The sequence below is a fragment of the Filicampus tigris genome, chromosome 3 (genome assembly GCF_054856515.1).
Source record: "Filicampus tigris isolate MCC_2025a chromosome 3, RoL_Ftig_1.0, whole genome shotgun sequence".
Classification (NCBI taxonomy): domain Eukaryota; kingdom Metazoa; phylum Chordata; class Actinopteri; order Syngnathiformes; family Syngnathidae; genus Filicampus; species Filicampus tigris.
The window spans coordinates 28,695,212-28,718,065 of NC_141219.1; the positions used below are offsets into that span (position 1 = coordinate 28,695,212).

A 22,854-nucleotide genomic window follows, 5' to 3' on the forward strand; every position below is an offset into this window, starting at 1 on the left:
TACACAATTATCTGTCCTTTCTTAGACTTCATCTTGCGACCCTCCATTTCAACTTGAATTCAGATCACCAACAAGCAACAAAAAAGTTGGGTGGGGGGAGCTTTTAGGCTGAAGAAATTGAAATACAAGCAAGGGAAGGCCACGGTCGCAGAGGTGAAAGAACCAAGTGATTATCGTGAGTTTATATACCATTCTCAGGGAATATAATCAATCACAAATGGTGTGCTGTGTTTGTCTTAGATTTTGAACAATAACAACAATAGATAGATAGAACAAAACATTCACTAGTGTGTATGAAAGCGTTTCACTAGCATGTATGAGCGCATTTCAGTAGTGTGTATGAGAGCGTTTCACTTGTGTGTATGAAAGTATTTCACTGGCGTGCCTGAGTGCACTTCAGTAGTGTGTATGAGAGCGTTTCATTTGAGTGTATGAAAGCATTTCACTAGCGTGTATGAAAGCGTTTCACCTGTGTTTATGAGCAACAAAAATTTCAGTAGTGTGGTTGAGAGCGTTTCACTTGTGTGTATGAAAGCATTTCACTGGCGTGCATGAGTGCATTTCAGTAGTGTGTATGAGAGTGTTTCACTTGTGTGTATGAAAGCATTTCACTGGCGTGCATGAGTGCATTTCAGTAGTGTGTATGAGAGCGCTTCACTTGAGTGTATGAAAGCATTTCACTAGCGTGTATGAAAGCGTTTCACTAGAGTGTATGAGTGCATTTCACTTGTGTTTATGAGCAACAAAAATGTCACTAGTGTGTTTGAGAGCATTTCACTAGAGTGAATGAGTGCATTTCACTAGTGTTTATGAGCAACAAAAATGTCACTTGTGTGTATGAAAGCATTTAGTAGTAAGTGTGAGAGCTATTCCTGAATTGTGTCCCTAACGGCCCCTCATACTTTTCGCCCCTCCCTGGCAGAGAGGGCAACGGGGGAGTGAGAGAGCAGCCGGAAACTAAAGCAATATAGAGCCAAACAAGGAGCGGAGCGCGGTGTGGACAACAACAGAAAAGGACAGTGCCAAGTGTGATTTGTGTAATAAAGTGCTCCGCTACTGTGGTAACACCATGAATTTACACAAACATGTGAAAAAAGCTCACCCTACAGAGAGCATCGAGCTGCAAGCAAAGTTGAGGGAGGAGGAGGAGGGGGGAGATCCCCAACACCCCCGCGGACACAGAGACAACATACTCTGGCAGAGGCTTTTCAGCCAAAAAAAGCAACAATTGTTGTTGTAGTAGAAGTATTTTATTTTTTATAGCGCTAAAGGTTTTTACATTGTATTGTTTACTATTTGCACTTTCTGACTTTATTTTCAAAATATTGTGCAATTGAAGGTATTATAGTTGTCAACATGACATTGCTGCATGCATTGCATACATTGCTGATTTTTTTGGTTTGACTCTCTTGACTTTTGTTCTGAAACAGTTGCAGTAGTAGTATTTTATTAAATATTATAAGTATTTTATTTTTTTTTACTGTTAAAGTTTGCATTGTAGTTATTGCATTATCTCTCTCTCTCTCTCTCTCTCTCTCTCTCTCTCTCTATATATATATATATATATATACTAATCATAACTTAAAAAAATATCTATATATCTATATATATATTTATAGATATATATATAGATGTATATATAGATATTTATATATTTATATATATATACACTCAAGGGGGATCATAACATTTCCAAGCAAAAAGTATCAATATCGTATCCGTATCGGCCGATACTACCCTGTATTTACTTGGCATCTTATCGATACCAAAATTCCCAGTATCGCACCCCTAAACGGTAGGGGGCGCGGCCATTTTCCTCATTAAAAGTAGGCGTTATGCATGCCGTCACGTATTTCCTCATTTCTCCAAAATGAATGGATAAAATAGAAAAGGACAACTCTTTTCATTTTCCTAATCAAAAAAGATATATCATGAACTTGTTAGTCAAAAACATGGCCATCCTGACCCAAGTATCTCTTAAAACATTTGAGCATCATGTAGCATGGCAGACCGACACTGACTGGAGACTCATACTCTCTGCATGGATGAATATAGGAGCATGAAGCTGTTCTGTATCTGTCATTAGGCTTGCCAATCAGTTAGCCTAGGCAAGAGGTAAAAGATCGATACTGCTGTCAGCCAACCAACGCCCTACTGAGCTAAAATGTAATGTTATACAACCTCCAATGAAGAAACCAATCAGAACAAACAACCACACACACACACACACACACCATAGTATCTCTTACAGCCTCTAGCTCATTTCATCTATTTTTAATTCAGTGAAATCTTTGTCATTTCGAAGGTTTAGCAAGAGGCAAAGCTAACTCAGACATGTAGTAATAAACACATGCTGTGTCATAGCTTGGCTTTTACTGGCAACAGAGGCAAAATATCATACATTATTAAATACGACAATATTTATCACAAACAATAGCTTAACTAAGGGATTGTTTTCAAATGCAGGAACATTACTTCACCATTTAATCACCTGGATATTAGTGGGGTAGAAAAAACATGTTATACGTATGAACAAGTTACAACTTATTACCAAAAAACAGTTGAACTCACCTTCATACAGATTTATATGGTGAAGGGTTTGACATGGGGAATCACAGTAGTGCCTACGTACAGTTGAATGGTTGACATACAATCCATTTATATTTGGAACAGCACCGATTTATTTCCCTGAAGTGCACAGCACTTCATTCAAGCTGACATACTTGGACGGGTGAAACTATTTTCATGAGAGCATTTTTAGACCGCCACAGAGTCCCTTGACAAATAAATAAACAATATTTTCAAAAAGCAGCAGCCGGGTGGAAAGTAAGCCCAGCAATGTAGTACATCATATATGTGCGGTAGTAGCTTACAGATAATGTAACAGCTATAAAAAATAAGGCATTAAGGCAAATAAGGCTTGTAAATTTCATTCCGCTATTTGCCCTTTAAAAGTATGTCAAACAAAGTTGAGTTGTTTGGCGACGATTGACCCATTAACCTATATGTGCACTTGTGTTTAATTCAGAACCATTGATTTCCTATTTTCAATTAATAATTGTAATTAGTGGCGGCATATTTCAGGGTGTTTGGGACATGGGTCGATGAGGGGGCAGGCTGGCCAGATGGATGAAACAGTTCACAGTGTCAGTTTATAGCAACACTGGCTGGCTAATGTCTCTGTGCGTTCACACAGTATGTTTGCGCATCTCCATGATCAAAATATTTTTTTTTTGATGGAGACCATACTTGAGACAGGACAAAATTGCACCCATCCACAACTAATGTGACTTTCCCTGCGCTACCCTTTTCACAAGGTTCCGAGATTGGATAATTGCTGTTATTAGACTTTGTCAACATATTTACTGTCCAGTGTTGCATGAGATTTGGCAACAGTTCACTTGATGACTTCTGAGTGAGTTGCATATGTTGGAAAATGTCCCACCTTGCTTTCATGTACACTAATTATATTTTAATGATCTTGTTTTATGCAAAGTGGGCCTTAAATCTCAGCTGCGCTGAAGGCTTCATTTGGCTTGGGTTAGAGGTCACCGCTCCATCACATTGCTGAAGATGAGTCACCCACCAGACCACAAGAGTGGGTATTTTACCAACACTACAACAATTGAGGTACACATCAATCTTAAAAATGTACAGACAATTAGGGCGGCCATTAAAAAAGAAGACTATCGTCAGACAAAAAGTCTGTAATTCTACAAAACTTGTGACCATACATTTGTAATTTTAAGAGAAAAACTACTTTGCGCTTCTATCAGTCTTTACTCTGCCTATTAAGCATCTTGTCAAGATACACGTTATAGTGAAACACATTCTAGTTTCACTCGAGGTTTTACAGTGATATCAATGTCTGATGCACTCCCATAACATCAGCATGAGCAGTTTCATCTAATTGTACAAAGATTCGTGTCTGTCCTACACAAACACAAAAAAGAACTACACCAACTCTTTGTTCAGTATTTAACAAAAGGGCTCTGTCTGTATCTGTGATTGATGCTTTAAAGTTTTGTTTGTTTTGCGGGAGTCAAGTCTGCAAACTGAAGAGGAGTGGAGACAAGGGATGGAAGCTGCTACTGTGCCCCTCATCTCTGGACCAAAGTGGAAGAAGACAGCCAATGAATAATTTCTAGCTATTTTCAAGTCAAAGCCAAATCAGTTCTGTGAGGTGGAAAGGATCTATTGTGCTGGTCACTTCAGCTGAAAGCCGGCAGTGGATGATAAACACGTTTTGTGGAAATTAATCAGAGTGCAGTTAGAGAGAGAAATGGAGGCGGTTAGAGAAGAGGGAGAGAAGCAGGTGAGGAAGCAGTGCCGAGTGGGCAAGTCGTTTTACTCTTTAATGGGTTGTCTATCACGAGGTTTGGTCAACGTGAGCTCACGTGGGATTAGAGGGAAAAGGGGTAATCAAAGGTTTCCGGGGTGAGCTGCCAGTGCATTTCTCCATTTCTCCTTTGACAAACATGAGTGATGACATTTCTTGGGTTGGAAAAATCTTTCATAAGAAGTAACAGACCAAAATGTCTTTGCAGATAAAATCACTGTGCTCTAAAGAGCAGTTAAAACACCAAATTATAAACTTTGGAAAACATGTACAGTATGGTTAACAACTCATATTTATTTCATGGTGTGAGTTAGACAAAACCACCTTTGGTGCCTTGGCAATTGAATTCTTTTTCAACTAGTATGACATTTGCAACGGGGAAAAATGTCTTTCATACGTTCTTTAAAAACATCCGGGGTGTAATGTGAGCTTCAATTTAGGGTGGAACTCCTTCACAAATACAGTATGACGTATAATGTAAATCGTCTCTGTCCTGTGAAAAACACGCATCTCCAATTTTGGAAACTTTTAAAATTTTCACATTAATGCGATGCCTCGAAACACCATTCATGTAAAAAGAGGAAAAATGAAAAAAAAATGGAGATAAGTGTTTTTCACAGGTCAGAGACGAAATGATAGTTTACTTGCATGATATATACAACTCATTTAATCTCAAACAGATAACATTTAAAGAATGAAAGGGCCATGATGTGAAAACATAGTTAGCAGAGATGGGCATTTTCCCCTATTTTGCCTGTCCGTCCTCAGTCCGCGACCTGGGCACCCTTTCGTCATCGTCCCCCGTCCTTATTCATAAAAAGAATCCAATAACCCACCAGCCCACCTCTCCTCCAAAATAAAAGCATCTGTGCATGACGTGACATTTAAAGCTCATTAGCGGGCTAATTTCCTATTCACACCCACTTAGTGGCTGGGAGTACCATGAGTGGATTGAATTGTTGACAACTGTTTTAGAGTCACCCAAGATAGCATTTAGCCAGGGGACATCACGAGAATATTTAAGATTGTGTTATAATGCAAATACTATTGCCTTTTATTGCAAAAATGTTGCAATATGATGCCATTTTTCCGTTTTTATTGCATTATTTCGCAAATAAAAATAATTATTTCAAAATTTCGTAATGTTATTTTAGGAGGAGAAGGAAAGACTTTCACTTCTGGGTTGTAGTTTTAAGTGTACGGGAGCGCTTGCATGAGCATGAATGACGGTTAGGAGGGATTTTTCCACTCTAGAGGTGTCCCAGATAAGGACATACTTCACATGCAAAGAGATAAGGTATGTACTAAATGTCAACAGTTAGTTAACGAAACAAAACAAAACAAACCCTTTTTCTTCATCAGTGCAATCCAGGGTATTACACATGTTGAACCACTAGAGGGCAGAGTATGCCTGTGAGGGCAGACTATGCTTGTGAGTGTGGTATCGCAGAATAGAACAGGGGCTTTTTAAAAGAACCCAACACAACACGTCAGTCAGTACTTGACCTTGTGAGATATTATTACCTGGACGGACAAAAACCCACTTCCGTCCTTGCTTAGTCCGTCATTAAAAAAAAAAAAAAAAAATCTCATCCCCAAAATGGGCGGGACGGATGGAGGGACCATTCCATCCCTGGGACGGAATACAGTTAGTATACTGTGTAGTAGCTAATAGTAACGACTTTAGAAAATGTGTATGCAAGAGTGTGTTTGTTTTTAATGAATGGTGATAACTTGATGACTTGACTGTATTTTATTCGATGTGGAATATGTTTGTCCTCAGGGGGCATGAAGGATTTATTAAAATAACCACTTTGATTTCTGTGGACAAACAATCTTAATTAATTTGTGCTTGTGTGTGTGCTGTTGTAGGATATTATTTATATTATTAGACAAGAACTTGCTGTTAATCTCCCTTGTGGTGCCTGAAGGATAGCCACCATTTTCCCAAGTATTGTATTCATAATACTATACCGAAAACTAGAAGTCAAAACTTTAAGTTTAAGCAGAAAACAAAACCGTGGGACACTTTCTTCTCCTTCAATCAAAATGAGTAAGTCAAGCAATGGCATACATCCACTATGGACTACCGTATGTCACTGTGCTTCTTTGAATTTTATATTGTGAGTACTAGTTTATGTAAAGGGTGGTGATTTTTTTTTTTTTTTTGCAAAGTGGGCATTGAGCAAATGAAGCTCTAGTGAGAAAAAACGTTTTGTCATTCAGTTCTAAAAGTAATCTACATAAATCTCATAATATCCCTAAAGTGCTGATTTTGGAGTTATTTTCTTGTGTGTGTGATTTCTGCTGTCCCAAGATGGGTGTGACTGGCATGTGCCATTTTTCCCCCTCATATTATTTTTGCATTCTTTCTGACGAACCACAGTTGGAAAGAAGTAAGAATGTTAAGAAACACAAGTAAGAGAGTACTATAGTTTTCAACAGTATAATCCATGGAATTAAAAAAAATATCCTACCTTCAGTTTTCTCTGCAGTGAATGTGTGCATGCATGCTAGTTGTAACTGAACATAATTGAGGAAATAAAAAAATAAAAATGGTTTATACACCGTAAACAACATCTATTGAATTTACCCAATAAAAGTAGGTGACAATTTACATCCACTTTAATTGGGTATATCTAAACTATATATTGACTAAAGACTACCTCAAATAATTTGCTATGAAATACTTATATAAATTGGGTAAAATGTACCTCACATTTCTGATGACCTAAAACAACAAATTAATCATTTAAATTTAATAAATTAAAAGTGAGTAAAATATACTCTCTGTTCCATTATATTACTATGAAAAAAATATTAAAATGAGTAATTAATTTTTACTTATTCTGGAAAGCTAATACTTATCCAAAAATACACTTTTAAACAAGCAGATGATCATGTCAATATTTTTATTCACCAAATGTTCAAACACACATCAATAAATAAATATTTAAAAAAATATTAATACAATTATTACAGTACACAGAAAGTACATCGCTGGTATTGGGCCGAAACCTCTGATGTCCAAGTTTGATCAATGTGCTAGGTGCTTTATTTATTTTTTTTACAAATGTACTAATTTAAAAGTGTTGAAAGGAGCTTGCTATTTTTGACAAGGCAATGTTCATGGCACAACAAACGTGCTATTTTTTTGGTTTCCTGATGCCAGTAATATGCAACGCCTTACAGGCGTAGAGAGTGCTCCCCTTAACATTTAACAGTTATAATGCAATCATCTGCTTTAAATCTACCTTAGTTTCTTGAACAAAACATTTCCTTGTGAAGAAAAATGATTTATGTAGGGGAATATACATTATATATGTTAAAAGTACAAGAATAATATATCAGTTCCAACAATAACCACAACCAGACCAGATGGCATAACATATCCTACCCGAGGTCTAAAATTGTAACCTCACAACCTCAATAGGTGAACGTCAATAAAAAATACCAAATGCTATAACATGTCAGTAGTTATGTTTACTGACTTTAAAGATCATTGCAGCAAGTTTGTGATATCATGATTAACCTTATTGGATTTTTTTATAATCATTAGTCTGCAAGAACTTTCATGTACTTTCATATATCATTAGCTTGCTTTCGAGGCTGAGGACATTTGCTCCATCAAAGGTTTTTGGTATACATGGAAGGTGTTCTTTAGTGTTATGGGATACAAGCAGATGAGGGCAAAGATTAATCCCAAGAACAGAATGCATGCCTTGGTTCCGTAGCCAAACCCGGTCAGTACTTGTTTGTAGTTATCACCAATCACAAGACATATATGCTGGATCCTCATCGGCCTGCTGGATCACAAGCACCTTCATGGTTTGGTCTGAGTGGTCCTCACTTTCATCCGCCACGTTACAAAGAAACAAACAAATATAGAGATTTTTTTAGTGTATGGCTGGTGTGAGGGCATTGCTCCAATATGTTTCAGTTCATCTTGTCAGTCAGTCGTTTTAGCAATTTTGTCAAAGTAGTTGACACCATTATAAAGGATCAACATTTCAGAATTGTTGCATCTACATTTTCCATGGTGTAAATGATTAGAAAGCGGAGACCATATACAGGAGACGAAAGAGAGTGCAGGAGTGCATTAAGCACCTGTCATGAAACAACATACCTGGCAATACTGGGAAAGCTCTTCTTGCCTTTCCCCAAGTACTTGATGAAGCAACAGACGATGGCATCCCTGTTTTCTCAATGCTTAGAAACTGCGGGGAAATTCAGATTAGTAATGGATGTGGTGTGTGCGTACCCGTCATGTTTCAGCATGAACGTCCTCTATTTAAAAAAAAAACGGTTTTAGTTGTTGTAATGACTGCAACAGATCACAAAGTGTAACTAAACAAATGAATGTTTCTTCGTGGGATGTATAAATGACATTTCTCATCTGAGTCACACTGAATGATGCAGGCCATCTTCCTTTTACGACACTGACAGGCTGAATGAAGTGTGTCCTTAACGTACTCCATGTCCGAAAGGTGCATGTAAGGAAAATCAGAATGTAGACAGGGTATGGGTGGCTCGTCTAAACTACCCGTGTTGTAACCTACTTTATTGTACTGCGTCCAGGGCCACGTTAGCTTCCATCAGAAGTTACGCAGTACGAGAATGAGCGATTTAGCTCATAACTTGGCGAAGCAATGTTCGTGAGGTGCGCAGTTAAAACAATGCTTTTCCATCAACCCAATACTGTTTACTGTGTTGCTATCGTATTGCTAATGCTAACTCGCTACGTCGATGGTTGTTGGAACACCACCGTTCAAATGTTCTGTAAGGCCGCATGACGGATGCACACCAACTACAACTTTGTAATCGTGCATTAGATAAAGCATTATGTAAAACAGTCATCTTACCTTTCCTTCAGTACAATACTCTGCGATCAGGAAATTTGACTGCAGCCTTGAAGAATTCAAATCCCGCTCACACACATACTGCATGCGCTGATTTGCTGGCATGTTGTGTGGCTTTAAGGTTAATTTTACATATTTTTATTAGGTAAACCTTGTTTAATGTCATCAGATTGGTAGTGTAGGTATAATTTACCCGTAATTTCATTATTCACTTTCTATTTAAAATAATCAGGTACATTTTACATGAAATTAATGGATCACATTTACCTCTCATTTTTTACAGTGCACTTTTATGCTTAATAGAGCTCCCTTATGGGGTTGTGGTGAATTTTTATTCAAAAGTGTTCTGGTGAATTAATTGACCAAACTAAAGCGATACGCTGACACAGCTGCAGCCACTAATTGGACCTGGCAGAAGGGCAAGTCCACTTGTCAGCCTTGTGTGTAAAAAGTTTGTTTGTGTTGGGCGGTACAATCAGTCTTCCCAAGGTTTGCATCATCACCGAAGGACACCAATGAGGTGCCAGGATGAACATCTGAGATTCTGTAGCACTGGTGCAAAGCTTTTCTGGGTGTAACATGGACAAGTTAAAATTGATTTCTATGACTGACTATGACTATTTCTGGCTACATCACACAATCAAAGCGAGCATTAAAAATACACTGCGCATGGTATTCACGGTTGAAAGATGGCATCACAGTGAGCTATACGCATCTTTACAGTGGCTTGAATGGGCAGAGTTAAGTGAGTAGGTTGCCCCGCATTCTTCTGCCTTCTCACAAGGAAGGGATGCTTAATGTCAGTGCAAAGGTGAAACATTGATTACTAACCCCTCAGCTCAACCCTTCAGTGGGGCTACTCGCTTGACTAAGTTTTAGTGTCCGCCGAGAAATCTAGTGTTTTCTGCATTGGAGTGAGAAGTTGATGGTGATGATTGAACGTGCAAAACAAAAAGTATTTATACAGGTGCACTTGTTTTACGATGAGCAAGTAGAACTACAACTCCACTAAGTAGAGCATACAGTAGACATCTACCAACGCGGAACTATTAATAAAAGTGAAAACAATCCAATGAGCTTTCTATTTGGATTTGTTTGTTTATCTTGTCAGTTAGCAGACCACTTCCTGCTTCATGGGGAACACATGAGAGGTGCCATTAGGTTTCTGTGGGGTTCCAATGATCCCATATTTACTCATGTGGTCAGCAAAATAAATTCAAATCTAAATGATTGTAAAAGTTCTGTGGACGCTGGTTTCATATTCATTTGTGTAGCCCTGCTGTGTCCTGTTCGTCATGTTTTTAAAGTTCTATTGACTGCTGTGGTGACCGAAGATTCTTGCACAGTAGGCTACGGTATATTCAGTACAGTATATAATATCAATTCATTTCTATAATGTTCATAATTGCTGACAGTCTGTGCTGGACCATCATATCGAAAGAATTGTCACCCATCACGCGGTTTTCACGTGTCCTTGCACAAGGTTTGAGAGGACATCTGTTCTTATCTCATCAAGAAAGCAAAGACTACAAAGGTGCCAGGTATCTTCTCCTATCTCATAATTAATTCCACCAGTGTTTGCTTGCCGCACTGTTCAGTTTAACTTAATCCATCCATGTTAGTGCAGAGTCTCGGCCATTACGACACAAATTGTGTCGCAAACATAAACAAAGCAGCTAAAGTCCTTGAACAACCGTTTACAGATACAAATGCAGAAGGAGCTGTTTGAGTGAGCCCTGGTACCTTTTTATAATACATTAAAATAATTCATGAAAGGCCAAACTGCAGACTATTCCCAGAGGTCTTTGTCTCCTCTTTAGCCAACAGCAGCCTATCAGCTCAAACCAGCGGCTTAGTACATTCTTTCCTACGGTGATTGCCTGTAGGAGCTTGAGACTTTGTTCCCCCAGTCTCCCGGTGGAAGGATGACCTTCCCATCTCATTCAGGACTGCAGAGTCACCGCTTATGTACAAGTGGGGATTGAAAACTCATCTCCTTAAGAAACATGTCACGTCTTACTTGGGCCTACTTTTCCTCTTTTTCCGGCAGATCACACCTCCATCTCGTCTTCCAGAGAACTTAACCTTTTAGACCTGTATAAATGATTTACTTTGCACATCTCATGAACTCTGTTCCACAAGCTCAAGTAGCTAACGCAAAGGAGAAGGTTAGTACATGTAAGAAACACATGGCCCAATGTACATGTTTCTAAATGTGTGAATGCTGAGAAATAAAATTCATTTACACTGACGCACATGTCAAAACCAACTCACCACCCTTACTTCTGCCGATCATAGCAAGGTCTCTTCTGCCTTTCTTCAATTTAAAAGCTCGTATTAATTCCTGAGAGAAAAGCAATGTTGCTTTGGAATTCTTGCAATGAAAGTTGAATATTTCAAAACTAATAAGCGTGTACTGAATTACATGCACTTTTTTTTCAATGAGAGTTTTTCTCCCTGAAAGTTATGCATCTTTGATGGCACGTTATATTTGTTCCGGTTAAAAAAAAAAAAAAAAAAAGTCCTTTGTCCTTTAGCACACCTCGCCAACAAACAACTGTGTCCACAATCAGGCTACAGTCACTCGCCCTAAGCCTTATGGGTAATGTAGAAACTAATCACAGTTACCAAGACAGTACATACACTGTGGGAGAAGCTGTGCTATGAAATGAATACTAACTACAGTAAACTGTAAACAGGACTGGAGTTTCCTGAAGAACACCTGCAGTCCATCCTGAGAATCCAAGTAACCAGCTAGAAAGAAAACTAAAAGTTTTGATGTTTTGAGTTACTGCAAAGCACTGTTTTCTGTTTTCTTTCCCCCCATCATGTTCATTTGTTTAATAATAATAATAATGATAATAATAACAATCAGAGATGGGCATTCTGTCCTAGGGAGGGAATGGACGGATGGACGGCCATTTTGTGGACGGCCGGACGGAGGATGAGAAGTTGGACGGAAGTGGGTTTTCATATGTCCCTCTACTCGTCCCTAACTGGGTCAAGAACCGACTGACGTGTTGTGTTGGGTTCTTTTAAAAAGCAAGACTACTGTTCTCTTCTGCGATGCCGCCTTTACTTGCCTGCACAGTGCACAACACTTTTCATGTTCCCTGCAACAACCCTGTAAGATTGCACAGGCATAGTCTGCCCTCTAGTGGCTCAACACATCTAACACTATGGACAACGCCACAAGCAGGACGCCCACAGGCGACTGACGGAAATATGCCCCGCCTGTTTTGTTGGTGTAATCCAGGATAAGGTATGCATTGGGCATAGGAAAAGAGTGGATAGCAATTTTGTTTTGTTTACTATCTACTATGTTAACATTTTCATACCTAACCCTTTGCATGCGAAGTACGTCCTTATCTGGGACTGGAACATCTCTTGAGCATAAAATCTCTGCCAGCGCCGCCTCGACCCGGAAGTGGAAGTCTTTTTGTTTCCTTCTAAAATAACCTTGCGTTATTTTGCAAAAATTCTAATTACATCATATTTTTACTATAGTATCGCAACATATCGGCAGGTGGGGCTGAAGGGGATTGGGCAGCGGACTGTATGAATGTAAGGACGGAGGCAACTTAAAAGGACGAGGAAAGACGTGGTCGGAGGACGATTATTATTATGAATAAGGATGGAGGCACGAGGACAGAAGGGTGCCCAGGTCGCGGATGGAGGACTGACTGGCAAAAAAGCCCATCTCTGAAGATGATGATGATGATGATGATGATGACGATAATGATAATAATAATAATAACAATAATAATAATAATAGGCGGCACGGTGGTCGACTGGTTAGCACGTCCGCCTCACAGTTCAGAGGTCGTGGGTTCGATCCCGGCCCCGGCTTCACTGTGTGGAGTTTGCAATGTTCTCCCCGTGCCTGCGTGGGTTTTCTCCGGGTACTCCGGTTTCCTCCCACATTCCAAAAACATGCATGGTAAGTTGATTGGACTCTCTAAATTGCCCCTAGGTGTGATTGTGAGTGCGGATGTTTGTCTTTGCGTGCCCTGGGATTGGCTGGCAACCGATTCAGGGTGTCCCCCGCCTACTGCTCGAAGACAGCTGGGATAGGCTCCAGCACTCCCGTGACCCTTGTGAGGATAAGCGGTTAGGATAATAATAATAATAACTGTCAGGAATGGGCATTCCGTCAGTATTGACGGAAGGTCTGCCAACCCTTCATGGACACCTGTTTTGCTCGAATGACGGGAAATTTAGAAAAACAGACGGACTATGCACGGACAGAAGCGGGTTTTCATCCGTCACTGGAATTGTCACTAACCAGGTCAGTACCGACAGTCCTACCCAGTCAGTTACTAACGGACTCCTATTTCGTTGACAATTGACTGATAAACGCGGCATGTGTCTCGCGTGTGGTGACCGATGGTTGTTGGCTGCTAAATGATACCTTGGTTGACCGTTCAATAGCTGTAAACAAGGCAATGCACTCACTCAATTCACAACTTTCTCACTCCCCGTTCTCCAAGCCTGCTCCTTTTTTGTCTCGGTCCCAGTTGGTCAAAGAAGCTGACTGTATTGTATACCGCTCAGTCCCACCGACCACGGTGATATTGTCCCGCATTGTTTTTATTTCACCACGCTATGCGTGTGTTCTCGACGCCATTTGGCTGTCACGGATGTGCCGCCGTCGAAGAAGAAAATCAGACGGTCCTAAAATAGTGGTGACAAACTGTCATAGCTGGGCATCGCCTAACCGCCACCGAGTGCCCATCTGCATATTTAAACGACTCACGTGCTCCCAGTCGGTACGAGTCAGCCAAACGGCGTAGAGAACGGACTTAACCTGTACCACGTCACACGCAGGTGCTGCACTCCTGACACGCGGCCGAGTAAGGGAAAAATTTAAAATAAAACAGTCTTGTGGACCTTGCAGTCCCACAGACGCAATGACGTGCCCCATATTGTTTTTTATTTCACCGATCACCATGCTGTGCGTGTGTGTCTGTTGTTTTTGTTTGTTATTGTTTCTTTGTTTGTCGGCGTGTCTGCTCGTGCCTGCGTGTGACGTGAAGTTTACGTTCTCGACGCCGATTGGCTGTCGCCGACGAGGGATGGACCGGGACCACGTGGGTCGATTAAATATGCAGGACGGAACGTGGTGGCGGTTAGGCGACGCCTAGCTCTGCAAACTGTTATACTTTATTTAATAAAGTATTTAAAAATAAAAAACTTGTAATTTAGTGATGACAGAAGCCTGCTTAGAGTGACGATGATGGACTCACGATGACAGACTGGCTGGTCCTAAAATAGCTGTGACAAACTGTAATTTATCGATCACGAAAGCACGGTTAAAATCACGATGACGGAGTGACAGACTGACGATGACGTCAAGTGGCCCCGCCACTGGCGAATGAGGAATAACGGACCGGGCAAATTTACTGACCTCTTAATTGAGCCCCCCCATGCATTTCATGTGCTGCCCTAAAGACTGAGATCTGGGGATGAGTCTGCATGCCACCATGTACCCTTTACGCTGATCTAGTTTGGAGCTACAGTAGTTCTTTGATAATTATATATATATTTTTTCACCACAAAAACACCCACTTGGAGCTGGCAAACGGGTGCAAGTCCAGCAGCAAATCTTTGCAGCTCCTACGACAGTATGTCACCATCTGGGGCAGTGACTACAGGTTCCTGGCATGGACTTTCAACCATTGTATGGCAAGAATCCAGCAAACTCTAGATGTGTACCGCTGATGTATGGACATTATTACGGCATAATGATGGAGGTGCTCAAGTTGTACAAAACTAAGCGCTAGGGTACCAAACCAGCACTGGCGCCAACTCAGTGTGAGTGATTGGTGTTCGATTGTTGTTGTTTCGGACAATTTGGTTCGAAATGTGAACGCAAGTGGCCTTCTGGAGATCATTTTGTCAGTCTCTGTAAACGCTCCTCCATGTAGAAACAAGCAGATAGTGATACTGTTGTTGGTTTGTTCTCCTGTGCCCCTTCTTTTCTCCTGTCTTCTAGTATCCTATATGCAAGTGTCTTGACACTGCTTACACAGCAAAGCATCTGGCCAGAACACATCAGATGTGCCATCCTGTCGAAGCTGTCCCACTTAAGCAACTGAAAATGGTCTGTGGCCATCACCTCTCGACTGTGAGGGAGACATGCTAACCACCTCTGATGATTAATCACACATTAATTCACAAGTATTTGGAAGTAATTCCGTATGCTGCTTATATTTTGTGAGCTAATAATATTGCGCAATTTGATTTTAATTGTGTTTCTCCTTGGTGAACGTAATTGTGGTTGTAGTCTGGTTTAATCTAACACAATATCTTTGGTCGAAAGTAGAAAACAAAATAGATCAGTTTTTCTATGATATCAGTGGATAATGTCTATGTATGCCTATTGTTTGTGTGTTTATCTGTATTTGGAGGAAAACTGGCAAACTTTGCAGGGAGTACACCTCCATCCAAAATACATTCAACAATACATGATAATTTGGCCTGCTTGCTGGCAATTCCATGTTTGGCCAAGACTGAAAGTTGTAAACCAAAGCCCACCTGTGGTTATTATTCTTATTATATCTTATTATTCTACTTGATATCATACAATCAAAAACAAATAATTACAATTGCATTTAGAAGGTGTCTTTCTTTACCTTGTAAACAAACCAGTACTAACTTTGCATTGTATACAGTATTTAATTTTGAATCTGAATTGTATGGCTTTGCTTGGAATTGGAAATGCAGCGTTAATAGTTCTAATTGATCTTTTTTAAATCTAAAAATGATAAAGAAATGGCACGACATGACAGGATATTGTAAGACAGTCAGTCATGGTGGTTGAAAGGCTCTGGACAAAATACTTTATCAGGAAACTCACAAACAGTACATGCAAAGGACAAAATCTGCAAGGACACCGTAATGCATTTGGGTGCTTATGTACGGTTGAGCTGTCAATGAGAGATAGGAATAGGAAAGTGTGTGAGAGCAAACTACAGCTGATGGAAAGCTGAAAGCAGCTTTATGTTGTTGCACACCTTAACAGGCTTTCCACGACATGGATGCCAACAAGAGAAGCTGTGTTTTATGTCAAAAGCTCTTTTGGGGACTTAGAGAATAAATTAACATAGCAAGGAAAATGGTGACGTGCTTTTGAAAGACAAAGCAGTGGAATCTATCAGAAATCGGACACCCCTCAAGTTGAACAATTATTCAGGAGTAACCTGTTAAAATGTCTCCAAAACACAGACTCAACAAATACGATTTTGATTTTAAATAATGCTCTCGTCATGCTTTCGTGAAGATGGATGAAGGAGTCTGTCGCTCTGTTTGAATTATTTTAATCATCTATAAAATTGACTGTATGTAGTCTCTCAAAATTGATTGGTAATTACTAGTGTTGTTCTGATAGCACTTTTTGGCCCCAATACCGATTCCGCTACCTGGCTGTGCAGTATCGTAGCCGATGCTGATACTGGACCGATACCTCACCGTTTGAAAAAAATCCCAAATAAGCACAATTGTTTTTGTAATTCTAAAGAATTGCACACTCACTTGGATGTAAAATTATTCATATTTAAGCCATCACTTGTGAAGTATCTGTAGTAACATATACACACAATATACATATGTTGAATAAACAGCCTATTTTCATAGCTCTTCGTGCTTGTGAGAGTGAGACATGGGATACATACTGTATTCACATGAATGTACATTTGTAATAAAGCAAGGTGCAGCATTTGTACTTATAAAATATATTCAGTGATTCTAACCGACCCCACAATGCATGACATCACATTTGTATGCTGCCAGAGGGGCAGGCAGTCGAGTGAGTAAGATAACAGAAGTCAGTTATGTGTTTTCCGAGCTGGGCAAGTCCGTCCCTGGGCCGGCCGGATGCCCATTTTTGGGGTGGGGGTGGGGGCTGACAAATTTAAAAAATGGCTGGACTAAGCATGGCCGGAAGTGGATTTTAGTCCGGCCCACTAATCGGCCCTCATGCGTTTGACGTGGTCGCGAGGCGGCCAAATTTCATCTCAGCCTACTCAGTGAAAGGCTTCCTTTTAGGCTTCTTTCTACTCCCGCGTCAGCGAGAGCGACAACTGCCGCATTGATTCACGTGACCGACGCATTGTGCTGTTGGCGACAGGTCTGCAACACATGCTACGCACCCATCAGGAATTGTTGCTGATCGGTCCATTATGTCACATGTTGCGATGACATACAGTTTCCCACACGAAGAGGAGGAGAGAGAGGATGCAGCACGCAGCTCGTTGCTGCTGCAAAAGCAAACTAGTTTGGCAATAAAATTAAATGCATAGGCTAGTCATCTCGGTCCCTGTATGGTTGTAGCAGGTACGATATCCATTGTTGTCGCTGTCTTTTTGAAGCGACACCCCCCGACTTGGACCTTAACGGTTTCAAAACAACTTGTGCCCGCAGCACTCAAGTATGACGCTGCCACATCAAGGTGGAGTTCATGCACTTCTTCTGGCGTCTTTCCTACTTTCGGAAATGCAGCGTAGCACACCTGCTGTGTATAGTGGTTTGCTGGTATACATTTATTTGGAAGGCCGTGAACGAAGGGAAGTGTGGAAAATAAATAACTTGTTGAATGCAACTTCTGGCCGTCTGTTGGAGCCAAATAATTACTGGTATACAATACGACAAAACCAACCCCGGGGATCGCAATGGAAGTAAGCACACGGAGTTGGGTAAGTAGTAAAGTACTAGTGGTGCATTTTGAAGCGTGTCCACAGCAAGGTTATCATCCTAAACGAAAACGAATGAAATAACGAAAACTAAAATTAAAAAAACATTTTCGTTTACAAAATATAATAAAACGAAAATATTTTTTGAAAAACGATAACCAACTAAAATGGCATTGTCTGCTCACAAGACTAACTAAAACGAACGATAATCGTAGCGAAAATATCATTAGTTTTCGTCTTTGTAAGATTTTGTGATAATTTAAAATGTAAAACACGGCGCTGCCGGTTTTACGACAGTTGTACAGTCGTACGGCACCTCGACGTCTGAAGTGACGTAACACGTTTACAATTAGGTCTGATGGGTATAAAACAACATGGCGAAAGTTGGGAGAAAGCGGCAAAGTCCCATTTGTGATTATTTTGATTATGATTGTGTCTCGGACAAAAGCAAATGCATTGTTACGGAGATGGGTCTCATGTGCGGCATATCGCTCAAGGGGAAAAACCCCACAAATCTAAAAGTACATCTTAGGAGTATCACAAGAATGTCCACAGAGAATACCTGGACAAACTAGCGTCCCTGCAACCATCCCCTGATAGCGAAAGCATATCCCAGCCAGGCAAAGAGTGACAGTGACCGCTGTGACTGTAATGGATTTATTCCACCGGCAACCAAGCTACTGGTCAATAAACACGCAGGAATACCATAAGCGGGAGGACGCACTGGTTAGCATGTTTATTGAAAGTGGAATGTCTACAAGATTGTGTGACTCGATAGCGTTCAAAAAGTTCAGCACTACACTGGAACCAAAATTGAAAGCACCCAGTGCTGCTAGAGCAAATAACCTGATGGGGGCTAAGATGGATAAGGCAAAGGAAAAACTTAAAGAGATCATAAAAGGAGGCGAGGAAATTGACCCTTTGTGTGAATGGTTGGAGCAAGAGAGGATTAACAGCATCTTTTATGGGTGTGTCAGCGTGTTTTTATCATCCGCCCGGAGGCCAGGTTCATCAAGCTTTGCTTAACCTAAACAAACTGGAACACCCAATCACTGGGGAGTCAATCGCTCACTGCATCGATAGTACATTGGATGCATGGGGTATGAGAGAAGACACAATACTGCTCATTGCGACAGACAATGGCTCTAACATTATCAGGGCTGTCCGACTGCTCAAGGATAGAAAGCAAGAGCAAAGTGGGGATTCAGGAGATGGCTCACAGGCCCAACCAAGAGATAATGGACATGGACAGGATGTACTTTGCATAAGGAGGAATAAGACGTGGAGGATGAGGAGAGTGGAGACCTTGGTGAGTATGGTTATAGTGATATACATTTGTTTGTGAGACTGCTACCAGCTTTCTGTTGGTTTATATGAGCCTACTGAAACATTTTCAACCCAAATCATGTTGATACTTTACATCATCATAATTGTAGTTCGGTATAATTTTATACAAACAAAACATATCAAATGATTATGATAACACATCACATGTGTCAAACAGCGGGAACATGTTTATTGATCTCACAACGTATGAAATTAAGAAAAAGAAAGAAAAAGTTCACTGCTAGATCCCTGCTCTAAAATTAAGTACAGTTATTTTTAACTCATCCATTAATTTTTTTCATTAAAAAGTAGGGTGATGTGTTTTGCATTTGATGCTGAAATTAATGAATTGTTTGTTTTTTGTTTTTTTCTGCTTTTTTAAAGAACTTTACTTGTCAGATGATGGGGAGAGCAACAAGTTCCAGAGAATGCCATGCCTTGCCCACACTTGCCCTTAGCTCAAGTATTGCTAAAGTCCTTGCGAAAACGCTTTGCCGCCATTCTTAGCCCTGATTTCCCACAGTTTGATGCTACACCAGCAGCGGCCTGCCTGATGGATCCGAGTGTTTCGCTGATTCTTCTAACAGATGACACAGTGTCACTGAGGAGGGCAGCAGAGTCTTTTGTGCAGAACCTGGCAACTTTGTATAACCCCTACAAGGAGGATGTTACTACTGAAAGGGCCACTCATCATCCAGCAAGCTCCACTCTTATGGCTCTTCAGAAATACCGCTTTCTTGCTGCTCGTATGGAGGTCAACATGTCATCAACAAGACAGCCTGACGTTAACAGTCTATTGACCGAGATGAAGAAGTATGCCAATGATGCCAAACAGGCTGTCATTAATGAGACACCATTGCAGTTCTGGAGAGCAAGAGAGGCTGTCTAACCAAAATTTGCCCCTGTGGCACTGGATCTCATCAGTGCCCCTGCCTCACAAGCTTTTGAATGGGGCGGGGGTGATCATTTTTATGAATAAGGGCGGGGGGTCGCGGCCGGACCGGCAAAAAAAGAGTCAAGTGCCCAGCTCTGTATGTCAGTTGTTGTTTTCTTTTTACTTTTCATTCAAGATTTAGTTTTCACTGCTGTTCAACATTAATCTCTTAATTATATAGGTATACAAATTTCATATACGTTGATTGAACATTAGAGAACATTTTGCTGAGCGATGTGTTGTAAACAAAGTCGTCTCTTTGTTAGCAGTTAGCAAGCTAGGGCGAGCTCAAAAAGCTTCCACGGGTCATAAAGACGAGTTTATCTGGACACAAACCATTTCATGAAAGACGTTTTACACCATTAAACTAGTGATTGATGTACTGTGTCAAACAAAAGCAACATACTTTGCTATGAGACAAAGATCCAGCTGACATGCCCCCAAATTGCAGGCTCTTGATAGCATCAAAGTCCCCCCAAGCAACTGCCTCCAATGTGGCAATGTCTGTCTTTATAGCGACCTTTTTCATCAAACCAGACATAAATAGACCGATGACCAATAACGCTAATACTGGATAAGGCTTCTCCGTATTTTCCTTCCGCATGCGGCTCTCAAATATGCGCACTGCGTTCAAATAGTGATACCATTATCGATAACCGGCACCAGCGTTTTATATGTTAGTAACACCCGTAATACCAGCGTTTTTAATGCGGTATCAGGAAACCACCCGCTACCAGTATGGGTATCGGAACAACACTAGTAATTACCAGTGATTACATTTGGCTTACAAAAAGGCAAATGGACAAAAAGCATGTTGCAATCTGACCCTTTCAGTAGTTGGAGTCAAAAGGCTTTAAGCAGGGGTTTTCCTACATTCAAAATTAAAAGCTAATTGTGTGCCCGCCTCCAGCCAGAACGATCACTTCAGAAAACGTTTTCAATAGGAGAGGAGCTGGCAACAATTTACTGCTATTTTGGCAGACTTATTGTCACGGCACGAGGACAATAGTGGAAGCCTTGATAAATAAAGTGCATTTATTGAATTAACACTTAAAGATACATCTTGCCTGCTCTTGATTTGCCCTTTTAAAATGAGCAAAGACTGGCCTTTCTTTTGTAACAATGATAGATACATTTTGTAAACTAGTGGGAAATGCCTCACTTTTGACTTCCTGGTCGGCCACTATGTCAGCACTTTCAAATATGGTCACGCTGTTGCGTGTCTCATAAAGGGCTTGTCTGAACGCTGCGACTGAACGGAGGACATTTGGCGAGGGAGTTACCAGCTACGTGCATCTCACGAGATCGAGGGAAAAAAACGTTAAGGAGGTTTGCCAACCAGGTTTACTTTCAAAATGGGAGGGGAAAGAAATCAGAGCATAATAAAAATATGAAGTTCAACGCAGGATGTTTTAACACAGTTTTTGTTGAATGTAATGGAAACCATACAAAATAAAACAAACGTCAAAAAAAAACAGCAACACCAGCACAAATTCACAGCAAAACTAGCATATGTGAGCAGGTATGAACTGAAATATTTCCCAGGAAGCCTGACTACGGTGGCTTGTTAAGCCCAAAAAGGTGCATGCATCCTGTAGTTGGTTCAATCGACCCTGGTTTGTATTCACACCTGAAGCGAACCGCACCATGTCCCTTTGCAAGTGGACTGAGACCACCCCAATAAGTGAGTCTCAGTCCAGTTGCTCGATCCACACCAGGATTTGTCTGTGTGTATTCACACCTGCATGAAAGTTCCGGACCAGTGTGGGAAACGAACCCTGGTCCATTTAAAGTGGGGCAAACAGTGCAGGTGTGAATAGCCGTAACCAGATAGCCGTAACTCTATGGCCAAGCACTGTGATTAGGTTCAAATCTTCTTCTTTTCCTTTTGGCAGGCTTCTTACTGGTGTAACACAAAAAAATGGAATACTACTGCACATGCATGATTTCGATTAAAAATTCACAAGCTTTTTGCTTTTTGCATACATACTTTAAGAGACAAATCATTCCACCATACTCTGCGCTACAAATGTAGGCCTGCTACTCCAAATGTGTACATGTTGTAAGGGTTTTTATTCGGGATGTTCCAATCCAATGTTATGACAGCAATACCGATCATGCATGAGTGAGATCTGCCGATACCGATTCCAATCACATGGAATATCTGTATATTTTTCCATTTATCTATGGCGACTGCTATTATGCAATATCATCTGAAAAAAAACAGTGTATATACAGTATACATAAAAATATAAAGGTAATAATTAGGGGTGGACTGGATCGGTATCGTATTGTTTTAATTAGAACCAGTTCCATCCAATCCATAGGCCCAAACTATATTATATATGCTCAACTTCACTTTGCGCAACATGCCATGACACAGACGAGTTGTAGCCATGGTTGCCGTGTGCCTGTGTTTTTGTCACGTGAGCAGTCAGCAATGACTGTGGTGTTTTTAGGTGTCAATATCAAGCACATGACATCCACATATTAATAACTTTTAGAGTAACAAAAAGGATCAGACTGGTATAGGATCGGTATCGGCCGATCCTCGAGGCTGTAGTATTGGTATAGTATTGGTATAATTTAAAAAAAAAATGGTATGAAGCCATCCCTAGTTTATAATACACAGAGTGAAAAGCACAAAGTGTAGGTCTTATCGCAAGCATTTTTTGTCCATTTCTTTGTTTTCAGTCACCAGGCCTT

General features: G+C 40.5%; 1 protein-coding gene and 1 long non-coding RNA gene across 9 annotated transcripts in view; both read right to left on the minus strand.

Annotated features, from left to right (window-relative positions):
• Nucleotides 1–22,854, minus strand: part of LOC147150535 (multiple epidermal growth factor-like domains protein 11) — a 143,608-nt gene that overhangs the window by 60,736 nt on the left and 60,018 nt on the right. The gene's annotated exons all lie outside the window — the stretch shown is intronic.
• Nucleotides 7,246–9,670, minus strand: LOC147150537 (uncharacterized). Its single transcript, XR_015086107.1, has 3 exons — nt 9,202–9,670; nt 8,466–8,556; nt 7,246–8,188 (listed from the first exon to the last, which is right to left on the minus strand). It is a non-coding gene; the product is annotated as an uncharacterized LOC147150537 (long non-coding RNA).